The sequence below is a fragment of the Ranitomeya variabilis genome, chromosome 2 (assembly GCF_051348905.1).
Source record: "Ranitomeya variabilis isolate aRanVar5 chromosome 2, aRanVar5.hap1, whole genome shotgun sequence".
In the NCBI taxonomy this organism is placed as follows: Eukaryota; Metazoa; Chordata; class Amphibia; order Anura; family Dendrobatidae; genus Ranitomeya; species Ranitomeya variabilis.
The window spans coordinates 808,369,912-808,393,584 of record NC_135233.1 but is presented as its reverse complement, the minus strand read 5'-3'; positions in this window follow the sequence as shown (position 1 = coordinate 808,393,584).

Below are 23,673 nucleotides of genomic sequence, written 5' to 3'. Positions count from 1 at the left end.
TGGGGCCACTGTGCTCTGCCTGGGGCCCCATATGCTGCCTGGGGCCCCTGTGCTCTGCCTGGGGCCCCATATGCTGCCTGGGGCCACTGTGCTCTGCCTGGGGCCCCATAGGCTGCCTGGGGCCCCTGTGCTCTGCCTGGGACCACTGTGCTCTGCCTAGGGCCCCATATGCTGCCTGGGGCCCCTGTGCTCTGCCTGAGGCCCCATATGCTGCCTGGGGCCCCTGTGCTCTGTCTGGGGCCCCATGTTCTGCCTGGGGCCACTGTGCTCTGCCTGGGGCCCCATAGGCTGCCTGGGGCCCCTGTGCTCTGCCTGGGACCACTGTGCTCTGCCTGGGGCCCCATATGCTGCCTGGGGCCCCTGTGCTCTGCCTGGGGCCACTGTGCTCTGCCTGGGGCCCCATATGCTGCCTGGGGCCCCTGTGCTCTGCCTGGGGCCCCTGTGCTCTGCCTGGGGCCCCATGTTCTGCCTGGGGCCCCTGTGCTCTGCCTGGGGCCACTGTGCTCTGCCTGGGGCCTCATATGCTGCCTGGGGCCCCTGTGCTCTGCCTGGGGCCTCATATGCAGCCTGGGGCCCCTGTGCTCTGCCTGGGGCCCCATGTTCTGCCTGGGGCCACTGTGCCCTGCCTGGGGCCCCATAGGCTGCCTGGGGCCCCTGTGCTCTGCCTGGGACCACTGTGCTCTGCCTGGGGCCCCATATGCTGCCTGGGGCCCCTGTGCTCTGCCTTTGGCCACTGTGCTCTGCCTGGGGCCCCATATGCTGCCTGGGGCCCCTGTGCTCTGCCTGGGCCCCCATATGCTGCTTGGGGCCCCTGTGCTCTGCCTGGGACCACTGTGCTCTGCCTGGGGCCCCGTATGCTGCCTGGGGCCCCTGTGCTCTGCCTGGGGCCACTGTGCTCTGCCTGGGGCCCCATATGCTGCCTGGGGCCCCTGTGCTCTGCCTGGGGCCCCATATGCTGCCTGGGGCCCCTGTGCTCTGCCTGGGGCCCCTGTGCTCTGCCTGGGGCCCCATGTTCTGCCTGGGGCCCCTGTGCTCTGCCTGGGGCCACTGTGCTCTGCCTGGGGCCCCATATGCTGCCTGGGGCCCCTGTGCTCTGCCTGGGGCCCCATATGCTGCCTGGGGCCCCTGTGCTCTGCCTGGGGCCCCATAGGCTGCCTGGGGCCCCTGTGCTCTACCTGGGACCACTGTGCTCTGCCTGGGGCCCCATATGCTGCCTGGGGCCCCTGTGCTCTGCCTGGGGCCCCATATGCTGCCTGGGGCCCCTGTGCTCAGCCTGGGTGTAGGACACTGGTGACGTCACTTATCTCTGGACATTAGCTCCGGACATTAGCTCCGGACATTAGCTCCGGACATTAGCTCCGGACATTATCTCTGGACATTAGCTCCGGACAAAGCCACGGAAGTTGACATAAATTGCAGGAAGTAGTATTCTAGGCAATTAATCTCCGGACATTAGCTCCGGACGTTAGCTCCGAACATTATCTCCGGACATTAGCTCCGGACAAAGCCACGGAAGTTGGCACAAATTGCAGGAAGTAGTATTCTAGGCAATTATATATTAGACTAGATGGCAGCCCGATTCTAAAGAATCGGGAGTCTAGAATCCATATATACTTTATTTATTCAAATGTAAGAATAATACAATTAATAAATAATAGTAAGAAAGAACAAAAAATGGCTGCACTCACCAGCTCTTGACAATTCTTGTTATTTAAGGTACAGTTACACAGGATCCATGAACATGCTTATGAGGGGAGGAATGAAAGACATCAGACAACAACTTTGCGTGTTGTGGCAAATGCCACAACAACGGTTCTTTGCTTAAGAACAATAATGTAAATAATAAATAATATGTATCAATAACTATGTATATTGGTATGTTCTATGACATTTTAAAATATTTCATTATTATGTGGAAAAGCTCGTAGTACCTATACTGGCGCATACTTGTGTGCCCATCAGGTATTTTCACAGTAATTTTACATCTGATGGGTTGGTATGAAACGTTTTTAATCATCTCTTGGGCTTAGCTAAGCTTTCATTTTAAATAATTCTAATAAGTACAACAGAAATAAAAGCCTTTTTGTGTATCCAAATTTTTTGTGTTTATTTTTACAGAAGTGTAAAATTTAAGAAATCAACGTTCATATACTGCTGGAGCTTCAAATACAGGTTCCTATCACCAAATACAGGCATTTGGATGATACACATCTTACATCTTGTACTTAATGTGTGTTCTACTTACCTATAAAAATATGTATTGATATATCATATTTCTAAATTTATGTAGATATGATATAGAGTTATTAACCCTATATGCTAATGAGTACGTATGTTATATACGTATTTCCTACATAAGTACTTAAAATCTATATGTCTATGGCTACACTAATTTTTTTTTGTTTTTGTTTTTTTTCCTTATCTCTATACATAGAATTTGCCTATTGATGTCTATGTTATTAGAAAAACTGAATAATGAAAAAAAAGAAAAGTAACTTTAAACTAAAATATTTTTGTAGATAATATTACGTGTGAACACTTTAGTACGATCAGCCAATAATTGTCCTTGAAGTGGTGTATTAACCACTTTAACCCTCACATTGCAACATTGCTTCACCCTGGAAAAAGCAACATACAATTGACCATGGGCAAAAGCAGGTTCTGGTAGATAAATACCAACTCGATGGAGGGTCTGGCCTTGAGATTTATTTATGGTCATTGCAAATGCGGGCTTGATGGGAAATTGTCTCCGTCTTAATTTAAAAGGTAATCCAGTCTCTGATGGACACAAATCAATTCGTGGAATGAATACCACATTTCCTGCTGCTGACCCACTAATTACTTTAGCCAGTATGATATTGGCATGTAAGGCAGTGACAATGAGCCGCGTACCATTGCAGAGACCTTTGTTCGTGTTCAGATTACGTAATAACATGACAATGGTGCCAATTTTAAGTTTCAGCCGATGTGAAGGCATTCCAGTTGGTGTTAGTGAATTCAAAAACTCAAGTGGGTATTGATCGAGGTCATCAGCTTCATCAGGATCGATGGAATCATCACTGATATATTCAGTATAGTCACCTATCAATAAATCCATGACTTGGGAATTGACTTTCTCAACGTCCTCATTTTTTGGACATAAAATTGCATGAGATGCAGCTGTATTTATGCTTTCGGTGTCATTCACATCAATACAAAGATTATCTCCAAAAATTTCAATTATTAAAGAGCCAGTGCATACCATGTCTGGAGGAATTTCAATTACATCATCTCCAAGGTTATGTTCATTAGATAGTTCACCATTTCCCAGTTGAAGCAACCAACTGCTGTAGTGAGGATCAACGGAGCGCATGTTGTTAATAAGTGGCAGGCGAGTAAAATGTTGCCAGTGTTGTGAATATTTTATACAGCTCTCTACAACATCAGTTCTTGTCCCATGAGGGATGACAGGAAGACATTGTCTAAAGTCGCCTCCAAAAACAATCACTTTACCTCCAAACGGTGTTTTTTCTTTGTGAGCTACATTTGTTGTCATGACATCACGTAAAACTCTATCAATGACATAGCATAGCCTTCACAATTGACGTATTTAAATAAATATTTCACAGCCTGAATGGAACCACAAACTTCGACATTTATATGGCACTTGTATTTTAATAGCAGGAACGGATTATATGGAACCACCCACGAATTGTCAATCATGTTAGAATGGTGTTGAAAAGATGGGCCAAAGTGTCTGCGATAAGTAGGATAGGCATCCTTAGCTATGATGGTTCTTGGTTGCAAATCTTTAGGGAAACCTTTTGTACACTTCCCCAGATCCATACAGGGAGAATTTGGGTTGTGTTCTCCACACGGACCATGAATCATATGTTGGAGAACAATTTTATGGAGCTGAGGGTAGTGGGTAGGATTGGGAATTTCAGCCCACACTGTATTGTCTATGTCCTCCTCAGTCCTTAATTTGGAGTTGCTGTCCAGAATAATCAAAATGTGAGCGTGTGGAAGGCCACGTTTTTGAAATTCAATTACATGAACCATAGCGCAAACTTTCCCAAATAATCCGTTGTTAATGTCTTTTAAGAGTGCTTCCAGTTTTATTTTGAAAACACGTGCCACCAAATCAGGTCTATGTTCCACACGCTGCCAAGGTTCCAAATTCTCAGTAATCTCATTCCATTTCGGATTACAGGTCATGGTGATGAATACATCAGGACGACCATATTTAGTCACAATAGCCATGGCATCCTGGTACCGCTGCTGCATATTCCTGGGACTGCCTTCAAACGAAGATGGTAAAATGACCGTTTTTCCAATGGGGATGCCCTTCTCAATGGATTTTTTCTGGAGATGTTCCTGGAGTACACAATAATCCTCTACTTTCAAATCCTTTTGGTGTTGACGGATATAATTTAGGCGATTTGCCTCGATTTTCACATAAGCATCCACTAAGTACTGCTGAGTGAGTTTGCCACCATTCAGGAGTGGATTAAGCTGATTACGGACAGACAGCACATAGCAGTAATATTGCAGTTGTGTAACTCTGCGTGGACTTTGCCCTTGTTGCTTGAGGCCATCATGCCAGCCCTGGTCTCCATAAGGGAAAAATAAAGGATAGAGTAAAGCATCTAAATTACTGTGTAGAATGCTGACCTGTTGTGTTCTTGGCGCCAAAGGATTTTTGGGGTCCGGTTGTAAATGTATTAAAATATCACGATTAAATGGTGGCTCTCCATTGTCATTTTCAAATACGACAGCAACTTCATTGACAGTTGGATTATTATATCGGCGAGGGTCTTGATTCCGATCTTGTTTAAGGGCCATGATGATATTTGGCATGAGAGTGCCATTAGCTTCAGCTTTAAGATGTTCTTCATGTTCCACATCTCGTAACATTTTGTAGGCAGCAACAAAGGGATTCACATTGTCTAACTGAAGAGCAATTATACTCATCAAAGTGGGATGACATTTTTGATTTTGTTCACAGTTTAAACGTTGTTCATTCGCGGTAGCGGTATCCAAAATATACAGTTGGGCATAAGCTGGAACTTGATCATCACTGGGATGTAGGGTTCCAGTACGATGATATATTTGTCCATGTATACGGAAACAGTAAGGGCCATGTCCAGGTGGAGGGGATATATTGGCACCCATGGAGGCGAAAGCAAATGAGCTGTTAATACTACGAATATTTTCCATGAGATTCTTACTGAACTCACTCTCCCCTGTCAGCAATCGTTTAAAGACCTCGGGATATTGGGGTATAGGTATATGCACTTTACTCTTGTGACAACACAGAGTAAAATTTTTATCTGCTGGTATCTCAGCATTAAAATGTAATGCTTGACAATGTTCACATAAATAGTTCATAGGACCACAGGAGTGTTCTACTATGGTACTGTCATCATTAGTAAAACCTGTAGGATGTTGAGGTACAGGTTGTGGTAACGGAGCATTGGAATGTTTCTTTAAGCCAACATATATAAAGCGTGGACCTGGTAGAGGATCTTCACTGTCCACAGATTCAATCACTGAGGAGTTGGAAGGTGTATCATGGTCAGGGTTTATTAATATGGAGGTGCAAGCGGTTTTTTTGCGCCGTTCACGGCATGCACCAGCTGCATTTGGTAATGGTTTTTTTCTTGCCTTAGAAGAGTCAGGTGTGAAGCATGTCTTATAAGCAGACTTAACAGTGTACAGGCGACGGCGTTTATCATTTGGAGTGTAAGTAGGACAGTGTCTGCGCTTACGTGCAGATTTACCAACGGTTAACCCCTTAGTGACAGAGCCAATTTGGTACTTAATGACCGAGCCAATTTTTACAATTCTGACCAGTGTCACTTTAAGAGGTTATAACTCTGGAACGCTTTATCGGATCCCGCTGATTCTGAGATTTTTTTTTCATGACATGTTGTACTTCAAGTTAGTGGTAACATTTCTTCGATATTACTTGCAATTATTTATGAAAAAAATGGAAATATGGTGAAAATTTTTAAAATTTTGCAATTTTCAAACTTTGTATTTTTATGCCCTTAAATCAGAGAGATATGTCACAAAAAATAGTTAATAAATAACATTTCTCACATGTCTACTTTACATCAGCACAATTTTGGAAACAATTTTTTTTTTGTTAGGGAGTTATAAGGGTTAAAATTGACCAGCAATTTCTCATTGTTACAACACCATGTTTTTTTTAGGGACCACATCACCTTTGAAGTGATTTTGAGGGGTCTATATGATAGAAAATAACCAAGTGTGACAACCTTCTAAAAACTGCACCCCTCAAGCTGCTCAAAACCACATTCAAGAAGTTTATTAACCCTTTACGTACTTCACAGGAACTAAAACAATGTGGAAGAAAAAAATGAACATTTAACTTTTTTTTGCAAACATTTTACTTCAGAACCATTTTTTTTCATTTTCACAAGTGTAAAAACAGAAATTTAACCACAAATTTTGTTGTGCAATTTTTCCTGAGTACGCCGATACCCCATATGTGGAGGTAAACCACTGTTTGGGTGCACCGCAGAGCTTGGAAGAGAAGGAGCACCGTTTGACTGTTTCAATGCAGAATTGGCTGGAATTGAGATCGGACGCCATGTCGCGTTTGGAGAGCTCCTAATGTGCCTAAACAGTGGAAACCCCCCACAAGTGACACCATTTTGGAAACTAGACCCCCCAAGTAACTTATCTAGATGTGTGGTGAGCACTTTGAACCCCCAAGTGCTTCACAGAAGTTTATAACGTAGAGCCGTGAAAATAAAAAATCGCATTTGTTTTCACAAAAATGATTTTTTCGCCCACAAATTCTTATTTTCACAAGGGTAACAGGAGAAATTAGACCACAAAAGTTGTTGGGCAATTTCTCCTGAGTACGTCGATACCCCATATGTGGAGGTAACCCACTGTTTGGGCGCACCGCAGAGCTTGGAAGTGAAGGAGCACCGTTTGACTTTTTCAATGCAGAATTGGCTGGAATTGAGATCGGATGCCATGTCGCGTTTGGAGAGTCCCTGATGTGCCTAAACAGTGGAAACCCCCCACAAGTGATACCATTTTGGAAACGAGACCCCTTAAGGAACTTATCTAGATGTGTGGTGAGCACTTTGAACCCCCAAGTGCTTCACAGAAGTTTATAACGTAGAGCCGTGAAAATAAAAAATCTAATTTTTTCTACAAAAATGATCTTTTTGCCCCCAAATTTTTATTTTCACAAGGGTAACAGGAGAAATTAGACCACAAAAGTTGTTGTGCAATTTCTCCTGAGTACGTCGATACCCCATATATGGGGGTAAACCACTGTTTTGGGCGCACCGCAGAGCTTGGAAGAGAAGGAGTGTTGTTTTACTTTTTCAATGTAGAATTGGCTGGAATTGAGATCGGACGCCATGTCACTTTTGGAGAGCCGCTGATGTGCCTAAACAGTAGAGACCGCCCACATATGACACCATTTTGGAAACTAGACCCCTTAAGGAACTTATCTAGATGGGTGGTGAGAACTTTAAACCCCCAGGTGCTTCACAGAAGTTTATAACGTAGAGCCGTGAAAATAAAAAAATCGCATTTTTTCTACAAAAATGATCTTTTTGCCTCCAAATTTTTATTTTACCAAGGGTAACAGGAGAAAATGGACCACAGAAGTTGTTGTACAATTTGTCTTGAGTACGCCGACACCCCATATGTGGGGGTAAACCACTGTTTGGGCGCATGGCTGAGCTCGGAAGCAAAGGAGCGCCATTTGACTTTTCAATGCAAAATTGACTGGAATTGAGATCGGACGCCATGTCACGTTTGGAGAGCCCCTGATGTGCCTAAACAGTAGAAACCCCCCAAAAGTGACCCCATTTTGGAAACTAGACCCCCCATGGAACTTATCTAGATGTGTAGTGAGAACTTTGAATGCCCAAGTGCATCACAGAAGTTTATAATACAGAGTCGTGAAAATAAAAAATATATATTTTTTAACAATAAAGATTTTTTAGCCCCCAAGTTTTTATTTTCACAAGGGTAACAAGAGAAATTGGACCCCAAAAGTTGTTGTCCAATTTGTCCTGAGTATGCTGGTACCCCATATGTGGGGGTAAACCACTGTTTGGGCGCACGGCAGAGCTCGGAAGGGAAGGAGTGCCATTTTGGAATGCAGACTTTGATAGAATTGTCTGCGGGCGTTATGTTGCGTTTGCAGACCCCTAATGTACCTAAACAGTAGAAACCCCCAACAAGTGACCCCATTTTGGAAAATAGACCCCCCAAGGAACTTATCTAGATATGTGGTGAGAACTTTGAATGCCCAAGTGCTTCACAGAAGTTTATAATGCAGAGTAGTGAAAATAAAAAATATTTTTTTTCCCACAAAAAAGATTTTTTTAGCCCCCAAATTTTTATTTTCACAAGGGTAACAAGAGAAATTGGACCCCAAAAGTTGTTGTTCAATTTGTCCTGAGTATGCTGGTACCCCATATGTGGGGGTAAACCACTGTTTGGGCGCACGGCAGAGCTCGGAAGGGAAGGAGCGCCATTTTGGAATGCAGACTTTGATAGAATTGTCTGCGGGCGTTATGTTGCGTTTGCAGACCCCTAATGTACCTAAACAGTAGAAATCCCCAACAAGTGACCCCATTTTGGAAAATAGACCCCCGACGGAACTTATCTAGATATGTGGTGAGAACTTTGAATGCCCAAGTGCTTCACAGAAGTTTATAATGCAGAGTAGTGAAAATAAAAAATATTTTTTTTCCCACAAAAAAGATTTTTTTTAGCCCCCAAGTTTTTATTTTCACAAGGGTAACAAGAGAAATTGGACCCCAAAAGTTGTTGTCCAATTTGTCCTGAGTATGCTGGTACCCCATATGTGGAAGTAAACCACTGTTTGGGCGCACGGCAGAGCTCGGAAGGGAAGGAGCGCCATTTTGGAATGCAGACTTTGATAGAATTGTCTGCGGGCGTTATGTTGCGTTTGCAGACCCCTAATGTACCTAAACAATAGAAACCCCCAACAAGTGACCCCATTTTGGAAAATAGACCCCCCAAGGAACTTATCTAGATATGTGGTGAGAACTTTGAATGCCCAAGTGCTTCACAGAAGTTTATAATGCAGAGTAGTGAAAATAAAAAATATTTTTTTTCCCACAATAAAGATTTTTTAGCCCCCAAGTTTTTATTTTCACAAGGGTTACAAGAAAAATTGGACCCCAAAAGTTGTTGTCCAATTTGTCCTGAGTATGCTGGTACCCCATATGTGGGGGTAAACCACTGTTTGGGCGCACGGCAGAGCTCGGAAGGGAAGGAGTGCCATTTTGGAATGCAGACTTTGATAGAATTGTCTGCGGGCGTTATGTTGCGTTTGCAGACCCCTAATGTACCTAAACAGTAGAAACCCCCAACAAGTGACCCCATTTTGGAAAATAGACCCCCCAAGGAACTTATCTAGATATGTGGTGAGAACTTTGAATGCCCAAGTGCTTCACAGAAGTTTATAATGCAGAGTAGTGAAAATAAAAAATATTTTTTTCCCACAAAAAAGATTTTTTTAGCCCCCAAATTTTTATTTTCACAAGGGTAACAAGAGAAATTGGACCCCAAAAGTTGTTGTCCAATTTGTCCTGAGTATGCTGGTACCCCATATGTGGGGGTAAACCACTGTTTGGGCGCACGGCAGAGCTCGGAAGGGAAGGAGCGCCATTTTGGAATGCAGACTTTGATAGAATTGTCTGCGGGCATTATGTTGCGTTTGCAGACCCCTAATGTACCTAAACAGTAGAAATCCCCAACAAGTGACCCCATTTTGGAAAATAGACCCCCCAAGGAACTTATCTAGATATGTGGTGAGAACTTTGAATGCCCAAGTGCTTCACAGAAGTTTATAATGCAGAGTAGTGAAAATAAAAAATATTTTTTTTCCCACAAAAAAGATTTTTTTAGCCCCCAAGTTTTTATTTTCACAAGGGTAACAAGAGAAATTGGACCCCAAAAGTTGTTGTCCAGTTTGTCCTGAGTATGCTGGTACCCCATATGTGGGGGTAAACCACTGTTTGGGCGCACGGCAGAGCTCGGAAGGGAAGGAGCGCCATTTTGGAATGCAGACTTTGATAGAATTGTCTGCGGGCGTTATGTTGCGTTTGCAGACCCCTAATGTACCTAAACAGTAGAAACCCCCAACAAGTGACCCCATTTTGGAAAATAGACCCCCCAAGGAACTTATCTAGATATGTGGTGAGAACTTTGAATGCCCAAGTGCTTCACAGAAGTTTATAATGCAGAGTAGTGAAAATAAAAAATATTTTTTTTCCCACAAAAAAGATTTTTTTAGCCCCCAAATTTTTATTTTCACAAGGGTAACAAGAGAAATTGGACCCCAAAAGTTGTTGTTCAATTTGTCCTGAGTATGCTGGTACCCCATATGTGGGGGTAAACCACTGTTTGGGCGCACGGCAGAGCTCGGAAGGGAAGGAGTGCCATTTTGGAATGCAGACTTTGATAGAATTGTCTGCGGGCGTTATGTTGCGTTTGCAGACCCCTAATGTACCTAAACAGTAGAAACCCCCACAAGTGACCAAATTTTGGAAACTAGACCCCCTAAGGAACTTATCTAGATATGTGGTGAGAACTTTGAAAGCTCAAGTGCTTCACAGAAGTTTATAATGCAGAGTAGTGAAAATAAAAAAAAAAATTTTTTCCAACAAAAAGATTTTTAGCCCCCAAGTTTTTATTTTCACAAGGGTAACAGGAGAAATTGGACCCCAAAAGTTGTTGTCCAATTTATCCCGAGTACGCTGATGCCCCATATGTGGGGGTAAACCACTGTTTGGGCGCACGGCAGAGCTCAGAAGGGAGGGAGTACCATTTGACTTTTTTAGCGCAAAATTGGCTGTCGTGTTTGGAGACCCCCTGATGTACCTAAACAGTGGAAACCCCCAAATTATAACTCCAACCCTAACTCCAACACACCCCTAACCCTAATCTCAACCCGATCCATAATCCTAATCACAACCCTAACGATAATCACAACCCTAACCCCAAAACAGCCCTAATCTCAACCCTAACCATAACCCTAATCAAAACCCTAAATCCAACACACCCCTAACCCTAATCCCAACCCTAACCCTAATCCCAACCCTAATCCCAAACGTAACACTAATCCCAACCCTAATCCAAACCCTAACCCTAATCCCAACTCTAACCCTAACTTTAGCCCCAACCCTAACTTTAGCCCCAACCCTAACCATAACTTTAGCCCCCGTCGTCACAAAAAAAGTTCAATGTAACCTTTTTTTTGTACGTCGCGTCCGCCATTTCCGCGCATGCGTGGCCATAACTCTGCCCCCTCCTCCCCAGGACATAGACTGGGCAGCGGATGCGTTGAAAAACTGCATCCGCTGCCCACATTGTGCACAATTTTCACAACGTGCGTCGGTACGTCGGGCCGACGCATTGCGACCGCCCCGTACCGACGCAAGTGTGAAAGAAGCCTAACGCTACTTTCACACTAGCGTCGTACTCGGCCCATCGCAGTGTGTCGGGCCGACGTACCAATGCTAGCGTTGTAAGCGCCGCACAACGGGTGCAGCGGATGCTGTTTTTTCAACGCATCCGCTGCCCCATTGTGAGGTGCGTGGTCGGAAATGGCGGACACGTCGCACAAAAAAGTTACATGTAGTTTTTTTTGTGTCGACGGTCTGCCAAAGCACGACGCATCCGTCGCACGACGGATGCGACATGTGGCAATCCGTCGCAATGCGTCGCTAATGCAAGCCAATGGAGAAAAAACGCATCCTGCAAGCACTTTTGCAGGATGCGTTTTTTCTCCAACGACGCATTGCGACGGAAGCCAAAAAACGCTAGTGTGAAAGTAGCCTAACCCTAACCCTAGCCCTAACCCTAAATTTAGCCCCAACCCTAACCCTAACTCTAACCCTAACCCTAACCCTAACTCTAACCCTAACCCTAACCCTAACCCTAACTCTAACCCTAACTCTAACCCTAACCCTAACTCTAACCCTAACCCTAACCCTAACCCTAATTTTAGCCCCAACTCGTCTTCTCCTGCCGGCCGGCAGATGGCAGCAGATGGCGGGCGCACTGCGCATGCGCCCGCCATGATGAAAAAGCCGGCTGGCAGGAGAAGACAGAAGAGGACCCAGGGACACCGGGTGAGTATGTTAGGGTCCCCGAATCCACCTATTTCTCTGTCCTCTGATGTGCGATCACATCAGAGGACAGAGAAATAACTGATCGCTTTTTTTTTTTTTTTTTGCGGTCGCCGGTAAACTGTTAATTACCGGCGATCGCAAAGCAGGGGTCGGTGCAAACCGGCCCCCATCATGTTCTTTGGGGTCTCGGCTACCCCCGGCAGCCAAGACCCCAAAGAACTTCCGGGTGCCGGGCGGCGGGCATACTGCGCGTGCGCCCGCCATTTTTTCCCGGAAAAAAGATGGCGGCGCCCATCGGGAGCCACGAGGAGCACCGGGGGAGGTAGGTAAGTATCGGGGGGCTATTGGGGGCCATCGGGGACCACATTTCTCTGTCCTCCGATGTGCGATCACATCGGAGGACAGAGAAATTAAACGGCAAATCGCGTTTTTTTTTTTTTTTGTTGCGACCGCCGGTAAACGGTTAATTACCGGCGATCGCAACTCGGGGGTCGGTAAAACCCCCCCGAATCATGTTCTCTGGGGTCTCGGCTACCCTCGGCAACCGAGACACCAGAGAAAATCCGACTCTGGGGGGCGCTATTCACTTTTTCCACAGCGCCGTTAATTAACGGCGCTGTGGTTTAAGTACCCTTAGCGGCCGCCGTTAAAAGGCGTATCGGCGGTCGTTAAGGGGTTAAAGGAGCTTGAGGCTGCACACATTCTATGAATGGAGACAAAGAAGCTGTATTGTGGGCAGAATCTATGACTGAGGACGTGGAAATATTATGTTTGCAACGTTGAGAGCGTGCAGCAGCAGCTTTATTACTTAATCGATTAGTTTTGTCCTCAAAAGACTCATTAGTAATGCGTTTATTGCAAGCAGCATTAACAGTGTCCAGGCGCTTCTGTCTGTCCTCTGTAGTCTCGTTAGCATGCTGTTTGCGCTTACGTGCGGCATCGGCGGCTTTTCGCTCTGCGTCATTGGTATACTTATTATCAGACCTGATGTTACGTGCGCCATCAGCAGCTTTGGGCTCTGTGTCATTAGTATACTTAACAGTGTCCAGGCGCTTGCATCTATCCTCTGTACTCTTGTTAGCACGCTGTTTGCGCTTACGTGCAGCATCGGTGTCTTTTCGCTGTGCATCATTGGTATACTTATTATCAGACCTGATGTTACGTGCGCCATCAGCAGCTTTGAACTCTGTGTCATTAGTATACTTAACAGTGTCCAGGCGCTTGCATCTATCCTCTGTACTCTTGTTAGCACGCTGTTTGCGCTTACGTGCAGCATCGGCGGCTTTTCGCTCTGCATCATTACCATACTTTATATCAGACCTGATCTTACGTGCGCCATCAGCAGCTTTGGACTCTGTGTCATTAGTATACTGAACAGTATCCAGGCGCTTGCATCTATCCTCTGTACTCTTGTTAACACGCTGTTTGCGCTTACGTGTGGCATCGGCGGCTTTTCGCTCTGCATCATTACCATACTTTATATCAGACCTGATCTTACGTGCGCCATCAGCAGCTTTACACTCTGTGTCATTAGTATACTTAACAGTGTCCAGGCGCTTGCATCTATCCTCTGTACTCTTGTTAACACGCTGTTTGCGCTTACGTGCGACATCGGCGGCTTTTCGCTCTGCATCATTACCATACTTTATATCAGACCTGATCTTACGTGCGCCATCAGCAGCTTTGGACTCTGTGTCATTACTATACTTAACAGTGTCCAGGCGCTTGCATCTATCCTCTGTACTCTTGTTAGCACGCTGTTTACGCTTACGTGCGGCATCGGCGTCTTTTTGCTCTGCATTATTAGTATACTTTATATCAGACCTAATCTTACGTGCGCCATCAGCAGCTTTGGGCTCTGTGTCATTAGTATCCTTACTATTAGAGCTCATGTTGGCTAAGCTAAACAGCTTTAAGTGTGGTGGTGGCAAACAACAGGTTAATAAGAGGCAGTGTCAGGTAGTAGGAAAATAGCCAGTTAATAATAGGCAATAGTTCTTTGCAGGAATACAGATATTAATAAATAGGCAGTTTATATTGCAGAGAAATTGCTGGGCAATAATGGACAATGTCCTTATGTGGCAAATAATAGAGCAATATACCCAGTGTGGCAAAGAAGAGGTTAATAAACGGCAGTCTCTCAGTATGACAGTCAGTGAATAATAGGCAGTATATGGAGAAAACACCAAACAAAAGTTCAAAATTGGTGTGAAAATGTCACTGAACCACTTCACAACTAAATATATATAGTTTTGGTAAATGGTATTATAATTTTTTTGACGAAATTCGGCAGGAGCTTGAAGAGCGACATCACTGGGACCGCCTCCACGCAGTAGAAACTTGCTGTGAGGTAAAAATTCAAAAATCACACCAAAATGGCGGGCGGAGTGTGTCACAGTACGGCACATTTCTGATTGGTCGCTCGCGGCAGGCGGCAACCAATCAGAAAAGTGCCGCGCACCACGAAGGCATATATCTTTGTCCACCCTGAGCAGGTGTAGGACGCTGGTGACGTCACTTATCTCCGGACATTATCTCCGGACAAAGCCACGGAAGTTGGCACAAATTGCTGGAAGTAGTATTCTAGGCAATTATATATTAGATTTTAATGTTATCAGTGTTTACCTTTGAACGTTTATATTGTATTGTCCTGTCACCAGCCATGTGTACGATTATCGGTCGAAAGCCTCTCTGGAACCAATAATCACCCCATGTAAAGGTATCTTTATAAGTTAAAGATTCAGAATACTATGACTTTTATCATATCCTGAACAGTTAATAAAGTTTTTTATGAACCGTTAAGGTTTTCTGGTCGAAGTAAAAAAAACTCTGAGTGTTTACAGTTTGAAACCATAAAATGTTGAAAAATTATGTCATTCTTGAGTATATCACTCAATGGTGCTCATAAACGTGTCAAATTTGATCTATAATATACTTTAATATATGTTACTTTAATCTTTAATATACTTAAGAACAGGGCCCCAGACATCACACAGGGGGTCTGAAACACCGCACAGTGGTCCAAAATATCGCTGTGCTCTGCCTGGGGCCCCATATGCTGCCTGGGGCCCCTGTGCTCTGCCTGGGGCCCCATATGCTGCCTGGGGACCCTGTGCTCTGCCTGGGGCCCCATGTTCTGCCTGGGGCCCCTGTGATCTGCCTGGGGCCACTGTGCTCTGCCTGGGGCCCCATATGCTGCCTGGGGCCCCTGTGCTCCGCCTGGGGCTCCATATGCTGCCTGGGGCCCCTGTGCTCTGCCTGGGGCCCCATAGGCTGCCTTGGGCCCCTGTGCTCTACCTGGGACCACTGTGCTCTGCCTGGGGCCCCATATGCTGCCTGGGGCTCCTGTGCTCTGCCTGGGGCCCCTGTGCTCTGCCTGGGGCCCCATGTTCTGCCTGGGGCCACTGTGCTCTGCCTGGGGCCCCATAGGCTGCCTGGGGCCCCTGTGCTCTGCCTGGGACCACTGTGCTCTGCCTGGGGCCCCATATGCTGCCTGGGGCCACTGTGCTCTGCCTGGGGCCCCATATGCTGCCTGGGGCCCCATATGCTGCCTGGGGCCCCTGTGCTGGCCCCTGTGCTCTGCCTGGGTCCCCTTGTTCTGCCTGGCGCCCCTGTGCTCTGCCTGGGGCCACTGTGCTCTGCCTGGGGCCCCATATGCTGCCTGGGGCCCCTGTACTCTGCCTGGGGCCTCATATGCTGCCTGGGGCCCCTGTGCTCTGCCTGGGGCCCCTGTGCTCTGCCTGGAGCCCCATGTTCTGCCTGGGGCCACAGTGCTCTGCCTGGGGCACCATAAGCTGCCTGGGGCCCCTGTGCTCTGCCTGGGGCCACTGTGCTCTGCCTGGGGCCCCATATGCTGTCTGGGGCCCCTGTGCTCTGCCTGGGGCCCCATATGCTGCCTGGGGCCCCTGTGCTCTGCCTGGGGCCCCTGTGCTCTGCCTGGGGCCCCATGTTCTGCCTGGGGCCCCTGTGCTCTGCCTGGGGCCACTGTGCTCTGCCTGGGGCCCCATATGCTGCCTGGGGCCCCTGTGCTCTGCCTGGGGCCCCATATGCTGCCTGGGGCCCCTGTGCTCTGCCTGGGGCCCCTGTGCTCTGCCTGGGGCCCCATGTTCTGCCTGGGGCCCCTGTGCTCTGCCTGGGGCCACTGTGCTCTGCCTGGGGCCCCATATGCTGCCTGGGGCCCCTGTGCTCTGCCTGGGGCCCCATATGCTGCCTGGGGCCCCTGTGCTCTGCCTGGGGCCCCTGTGCTCTGCCTGGGGCCCCATGTTCTGCCTGGGGCCACTGTGCTCTGTCTGGGGCCCCATAGGCTGCCTGGGGCCCCTGTGCTCTGCCTGGGACCACTGTGCTCTGCCTGGGGCCCCATATGCTGCCTGGGGCCCCTGTGCTCTGCCTGGGGCCACTGTGCTCTGCCTGGGGCCCCATATGCTGCCTGGGGCCCCTGTGCTCTGCCTGGGGCCCCATATGCTGCCTGGGACCCCTGTGCTCTGCCTGGGGCCCCATATGCTGCCTGGGGCCCCTGTGCTCTGCCTGGGACCACTGTGCTCTGCCTGGGGCCCCATATGCTGCCTGGGGCCCCTGTGCTCTGCCTCGGGCCACTGTGCTCTGCTTTGGGCCCCATATGCTGCCTGGGGCCCCTGTGCTCTGCCTGGGGCCCCATATGCTGCCTGGGGCCCCTGTGCTCTGCCTGGGGCCCCTGTGCTCTGCCTGGGGCCCCATGTTCTGCCTGGGGCCCCTGTGCTCTGCCTGGGGCCACTGTGCTCTGCCTGGGGCCCCATATGCTGCCTGGGGCCCCTGTGCTCTGCCTGGGGCCCCATATGCTGCCTGGGGCCCCTGTGCTCTGCCTGGGACCACTGTGCTCTGCCTGGGGCCCCATATGCTGCCTGGGGCCCCTGTGCTCTGCCTGGGGCCCCTGTGCTCTGCCTGGGGCCCCATGTTCTGCCTGGGGCCACTGTGCTCTGTCTGGGGCCCCATAGGCTGCCTGGGGCCCCTGTGCTCTGCCTGGGACCACTGTGCTCTGCCTGGGGCCCCATATGCTGCCTGGGGCCCCTGTGCTCTGCCTGGGGCCACTGTGCTCTGCCTGGGGCCCCATATGCTGCCTGGGGCCCCTGTGCTCTGCCTGGGGCCCCATATGCTGCCTGGGACCCCTGTGCTCTGCCTGGGGCCCCATATGCTGCCTGGGGCCCCTGTGCTCTGCCTGGGACCACTGTGCTCTGCCTGGGGCCCCATATGCTGCCTGGGGCCCCTGTGCTCTGCCTCGGGCCACTGTGCTCTGCTTTGGGCCCCATATGCTGCCTGGGGCCCCTGTGCTCTGCCTGGGGCCCCATATGCTGCCTGGGGCCCCTGTGCTCTGCCTGGGGCCCCTGTGCTCTGCCTGGGGCCCCATGTTCTGCCTGGGGCCCCTGTGCTCTGCCTGGGGCCACTGTGCTCTGCCTGGGGCCCCATATGCTGCCTGGGGCCCCTGTGCTCTGCCTGGGGCCCCATATGCTGCCTGGGGCCCCTGTGCTCTGCCTGGGACCACTGTGCTCTGCCTGGGGCCCCATATGCTGCCTGGGGCCCCTGTGCTCTGCCTGGGGCCACTGTGCTCTGCCTGGTGCCCCATATGCTGCCTGGGACCCCTGTGCTCTGCCTGGGGCCCCATATGCTGCCTGGGGCCCCTGTGCTCTGCCTGGGGCCCCTGTGCTCTGCCTGGGGCCCCTGTGCTCTGCCTGGGGCCCCATATGCTGCCTGGGGCCACTGTGCTCTGCCTGGGGCCCCATATGCTGCCTGGGGCCCCTGTGCTCTGCCTGGGGCCCCTGTGCTCTGCCTGGGGCCCCATGTTCTGCCTTGGGCCACTGTGCTCTGCCTGGGGCCCCATAGGCTGCCTGGGGCCCCTGTGCTCTGCCTGGGACCACTGTGCTCTGCCTGGGGCCCCATATGCTGCCTGGGGCCCCTGTGCTCTGCCTGGGGCCACGGTGCTCTGCCTGGGGCCCCATATGCTGCCTGGAACCCCTGTGCTCTGCCTGGGGCCCCATATGCTGCCTGGGGCCCCTGTGCTCTGCCTGGGACCACTGTGCTCTGCCTGGGGCCCCATATGCTGCCTGGGGCCCCTGTGCTCTGCCTGAAGGGACTGTGCTCTGCCTGGGGCCCCATATGCTGCCTGGGGCCCCTGTGCTCCGCCTGGGGCTCCATATGCTGCCTGGGGCCCCTGTGCTCTGCCTGGGGCCCCATAGGCTGCCTTGGGCCCCTGTGCTCTACCTGGGACCACTGTGCTCTGCCTGGGGCCCCATATGCTGCCTGGGGCCCCTGTGCTCTGCCTGGGGCCCCTGTGCTCTGCCTGGGGCCCCATGTTCTGCCTGGGGCCACTGTGCTCTGCCTGGGGCCCCATAGGCTGCCTGGGGCCCCTGTGCTCTGCCTGGGACCACTGTGCTCTGCCTGGGGCCCCATATGCTGCCTGGGGCCCCTGTGCTCTGCCTGGGGCCACTGTGCTCTGCCTGGGGCCCCATATGCTGCCTGGGGCCCCTGTGCTGGCCCCTGTGCTCTGCCTGGGGCCCCATGTTCTGCCTGGCGCCCCTGTGCTCTGCCTGGGGCCACTGTGCTCTGCCTGGGGCCCCATATGCTGCCTGGGGCCCCTGTACTCTGCCTGGGGCCCCATATGCTGCCTGGGGCCCCTGTGCTCTGCCTGGGGCCCCTGTGCTCTGCCTGGAGCCCCATGTTCTGCCTGGGGCCACTGTGCTCTGCCTGGGGCCCCATAAGCTGCCTGGGGCCCCTGTGCTCTGCCTGGGGCCACTGTGCTCTGCCTGGGGCCCCATATGCTGTCTGGGGCCCCTGTGCTCTGCCTGTTGCCCCATATGCTGCCTGGGGCCCCTGGTTCTGCCTGGGGCCCCTGTGCTCTGCCTGGGGCCACTGTGCTCTGCCTGGGGCCCCATATGCTGCCTGGGGCCCCTGTGCTCTGCCTGGGGCCCCATATGCTGCCTGGGGCCCCTGTGCTCTGCCTGGGGCCCCTGTGCTCTGCCTGGGGCCCCATGTTCTGCCTGGGGCCCCTGTGCTCTGCCTGGGGCCACTGTGCTCTGCCTGGGGCCCCATATGCTGCCTGGGGCCCCTGTGCTCTGCCTGGGGCCCCTGTGCTCTGCCTGGGGCCCCATGTTCTGCCTGGGGCCACTGTGCTCTGTCTGGGGCCCCATAGGCTGCCTGGGGCCCCTGTGCTCTGCCTGGGACCACTGTGCTCTGCCTGGGGCCCCATATGCTGCCTGGGGCCCCTGTGCTCTGCCTGGGGCCACTGTGCTCTGCCTGGGGCCCCATATGCTGCCTGGGGCCCCTGTGCTCTGCCTGGGGCCCCATATGCTGCCTGGGACCCCTGTGCTCTGCCTGGGGCCCCATATGCTGCCTGGGGCCCCTGTGCTCTGCCTGGGACCACTGTGCTCTGCCTGGGGCCCCATATGCTGCCTGGGGCCCCTGTGCTCTGCCTCGGGCCACTGTGCTCTGCTTTGGGCCCCATATGCTGCCTGGGGCCCCTGTGCTCTGCCTGGGGCCCCATATGCTGCCTGGGGCCCCTGTGCTCTGCCTGGGGCCCCTGTGCTCTGCCTGGGGCCCCATGTTCTGCCTGGGGCCCCTGTGCTCTGCCTGGGGCCACTGTGCTCTGCCTGGGGCCCCATATGCTGCCTGGGGCCCCTGTGCTCTGCCTGGGGCCCCATATGCTGCCTGGGGCCCCTGTGCTCTGCCTGGGACCACTGTGCGCTGCCTGGGGCCCCATATGCTGCCTGGGGCCCCTGTGCTCTGCCTGGGGCCACTGTGCTCTGCCTGGGGCCCCATATGCTGCCTGGGGCCCCTGTGCTCTGCCTGGGGCCCCTGTGCTCTGCCTGGGGCCCCTGTGCTCTGCCTGGGGCCCCATATGCTGCCTGGGGCCCCTGTGCTCTGCCTGGGGCCCCTGTGCTCTGCCTGGGGCCCCATGTTCTGCCTTGGGCCACTGTGCTCTGCCTGGGGCCCCATAGGCTGCCTGGGGCCCCTGTGCTCTGCCTGGGACCACTGTGCTCTGCCTGGGGCCCCATATGCTGCCTGGGGCCCCTGTGCTCTGCCTGGGGCCACTGTGCTCTGCCTGGGGCCCCATATGCTGCCTGGAACCCCTGTGCTCTGCCTGGGGCCCCATATGCTGCCTGGGGCCCCTGTGCTCTGCCTGGGACCACTGTGCTCTGCCTGGGGCCCCATATGCTGCCTGGGGCCCCTGTGCTCTGCCTGGGGCCACTGTGCTCTGCCTGGGGCCCCATATGCTGCCTGGGGCCCATGTGCTCTGCCTGGGGCCCCATATGCTGCCTGGGGCCCCTGTGCTCTGCCTGGGGCCCCTGTGCTCTGCCTGGGGCCCCATGTTCTGCCTGGGGCCCCATAGGCTGCCTGGGGCCCCTGTGCTCTGCCTGGGACCACTGTGCTCTGCCTGGGGCCCCATATGCTGCCTGGGGCCCCTGTGCTCTGCCTGGGGCCACTGTGCTCTGCCTGGGGCCCCATATGCTGCCTGGGGCCCCTGTGCTCTGCCTGGGGCCCCATATGCTGCCTGGGGCCCCTGTGCTCTGCCTGGGGCCCCTGTGCTCTGCCTGGGGCCCCATGTTCTGCCTGGGGCCCCATAGGCTGCCTGGGGCCCCTGTCCTCTGCCTGGGACCACTGTGCTCTGCCTGGGGCCCCATATGCTGCCTGGGGCCCCTGTGCTCTGCCTGGGGCCACTGTGCTCTGCCTGGGGCCCCATATGCTGACTGGGGCCCCTGTGCTCTGCCTGGGGCCCCATATGCTGCCTGGGGCCCCTGTGCTCTGCCTGGGGCCCCATATGCTGCCTGGGGCCCCTGTGCTCTGCCTGGGGCCCCTGTGCTCTGCCTGGGGCCCCATGTTCTGCCTGGGGCCACTGTGCTCTGCCTGGGGCCACTGTGCTCTGCCTGGGGCCCCATATGCTGCCTGGGGCCCCTGTGCTCTGCCTGGGGCCCCATATGCTGCCTGGGGCCCCTGTGCTCTGCCTGGGACCACTGTGCTCTGCCTGGGGCCCCATATGCTGCCTGGGGCCCCTGTGCTCTGCCTGGGGCCACTGTGCTCTGCCTGGGGCCCCATATGCTGCCTGAGGCCCCTGTGCTCTGCCTGGGGCCCCATATGCTGCCTGGGGCCCCTGTGCTCTGCCTGGGGCCCCTGTGCTCTGCCTGGGGCCCCATGTTCTGCCTGGGGCTTCTGTGCTCTGCCTGGGGCCACTGTGCTCTGCCTGGGGCCCCATATGCTGCCTGGGGCTTCTGTGCTCTGCCTGGGGCCCCTGTGCTCTGCCTGGGGCCCCATGTTCTGCCTGGGGCCACTGTGCTCTGCCTGGGGCCTCATAGGCTGCCTGGGGCCCCTGTGCTCTGCCTGGGACCACTGTGCTCTGCCTGGGGCCCCATATGCTGCCTGGGGCCCCTGTGCTCTGCCTGGGGCCCCATATGCTGCCTGGGGCCCCTGTGCTCTGCCTGGGACCACTGTGCTCTGCCTGGGGCCCCATGTGATGCCTGGGGCCCCTGTGCTCTGCCTGGGGCCACTGTGCTCTGCCTGGGGCCCCATATGCTGCCTGGGGCCCCTGTGCTCTGCCTGGGGCCCCTGTGCTCTGCCTGGGGCCCCTGTGCTCTGCCTGGGGCCACTGTGCTCTGCCTGGGGCCCCATATGCTGCCTGGGGCCCCTGTGCTCTGCCTGGGGCCCCATATGCTGCCTGGGGCCCCTGTGCTCTGCCTTGGGCCACTGTGCTCTGCCTGGGGCCCCATAGGCTGCCTGGGGCCCCTGTGCTCTGCCTGGGACCACTGTGCTCTGCCTGGGGCCACTGTGCTGTGCCTGGGGCCCCATATGCTGCCTGGAACCCCTGTGCTCTGCCTGGGGCCCCATATGCTGCCTGGGGCCCCTGTGCTTTGCCTGGGACCACTGTGCTCTGCCTGGGGCCCCATATGCTGCCTGGGGCCCCTGTGCTCTGTTTGGGGCCACTGTGCTCTGCCTGGGGCCCCATATGCTGCCTGGGGCCCCTGTGCTCTGCCTGGGGCCCCATATGCTGCCTGGGGCCCCTGTGCTCTGCCTGGGGCCCCTGTGCTCTGCCTGGGGCCCCATGTTCTGCCTGGGGCCCCTGTGCTCTGCATGGGGCCACTGTGCTCTGCCTGGGGCCCCATATGCTGCCTGGGGCCCCTGTGCTCTGCCTGGGGCCACTGTGCTCTGCCTGGGGCCCCATATGCTGCCTGAGGCCGCTGTGCTCTGCCTGGGGCCCCATATGCTGCCTTGGGCCCCTGTGCTCTGCCTGGGGCCCCCATGTTCTGCCTGGGGCCCCTGTGCTCTGCCTGGGGCCACTGTGCTCTGCCTGGGGCCCCATATGCTGCCTGGGGCCCCTGTGCTCTGCCTGGGGCCCCATATGCTGCCTTGGGCCCCTGTGCTCTGCCTGGGGCCCCATGTTCTGCCTGGGGCCACTGTGCTCTGCCTGGGGCCCCATAGGCTGCCTGGGGCCCCTGTGCTCTGCCTGGGACCACTGTGCTCTGCCTGGGGCCCCTGTGCTCTGCCTGGGGCCACTGTGCTCTGCCTGGGGCCCCATATGCTGCCTGGGGCCCCTGTGCTCTGCCTGGGGCCCCATATGCTGCCTGGGGCCCCTGTGCCATGCCTGGGGCCCCATATGCTGCCTGGGGCCCCTGTGCTCTGCCTGGGGCCCCTGTGCTCTGCCTGGGGCCCCATGTTCTGCCTGGGGCCACTGTGCTGTGCCTGGGGCCCCATAGGCTGCCTGGGGCCCCTGTGCTCTGCCTGGGACAACTGTGCTCTGCCTGGGGCCCCATATGCTGCCTGGGGCCCCTGTGCTCTGCCTGGGGCCACTGTGCTCTGCCTGGGGCCCCATATGCTGCCTGGGGCCCCTGTGCTCTGCCTGTGGCCCCATATGCTGCCTGGGGCCCCTGTACTCTGCCTGGGACCACTGTGCTCTGCCTGGGGCCCCATATGCTGCCTGGGGCCCCTGTGTTCTGCCTGGGGCCACTGTGCTCTGCCTGGGGCCCCATATGCTGCCTGAGGCCCCTTTGCTCTGCCTGGGGCCCCATATGCTGCCTGGGGCCCCTGTGCTCTGCCTGGGGCCCCTGTGCTCTGCCTGGGGCCCCATGTTCTGCCTGGGGCCCCTGTGCTCTGCCTGGGGCCACTGTGCTCTGCCTGGGGCCCCATATGCTGCCTGGGGCCCCTGTGCTCTGCCTGGGGCCACTGTGCGCTGCCTGGGGCCCCATATGCTGCCTGGGGCCCCTGTGCTCTGCCTGGGTGTAGGACACTGGTGACGTCACTTATCGCCGGACATTAGCTCCGGACATTAGCTCCGGACATTAGCTCCGGACAAAGCCACGGAAGTTGGCACAAATTGCAGGAAGTAGTATTCTAGGCAATTATATATTATATATATATATATATATATATATATATATATATATACAGGGTGGAGCGCGGTAATTTGCTGATTTGGGAATGAAATAAAAAAATTATGATCATTAGAAAAATGTATTTTATATTTTAATTATACTGAACAGTAATGGAATTTTTAAATTACATGGTTTTA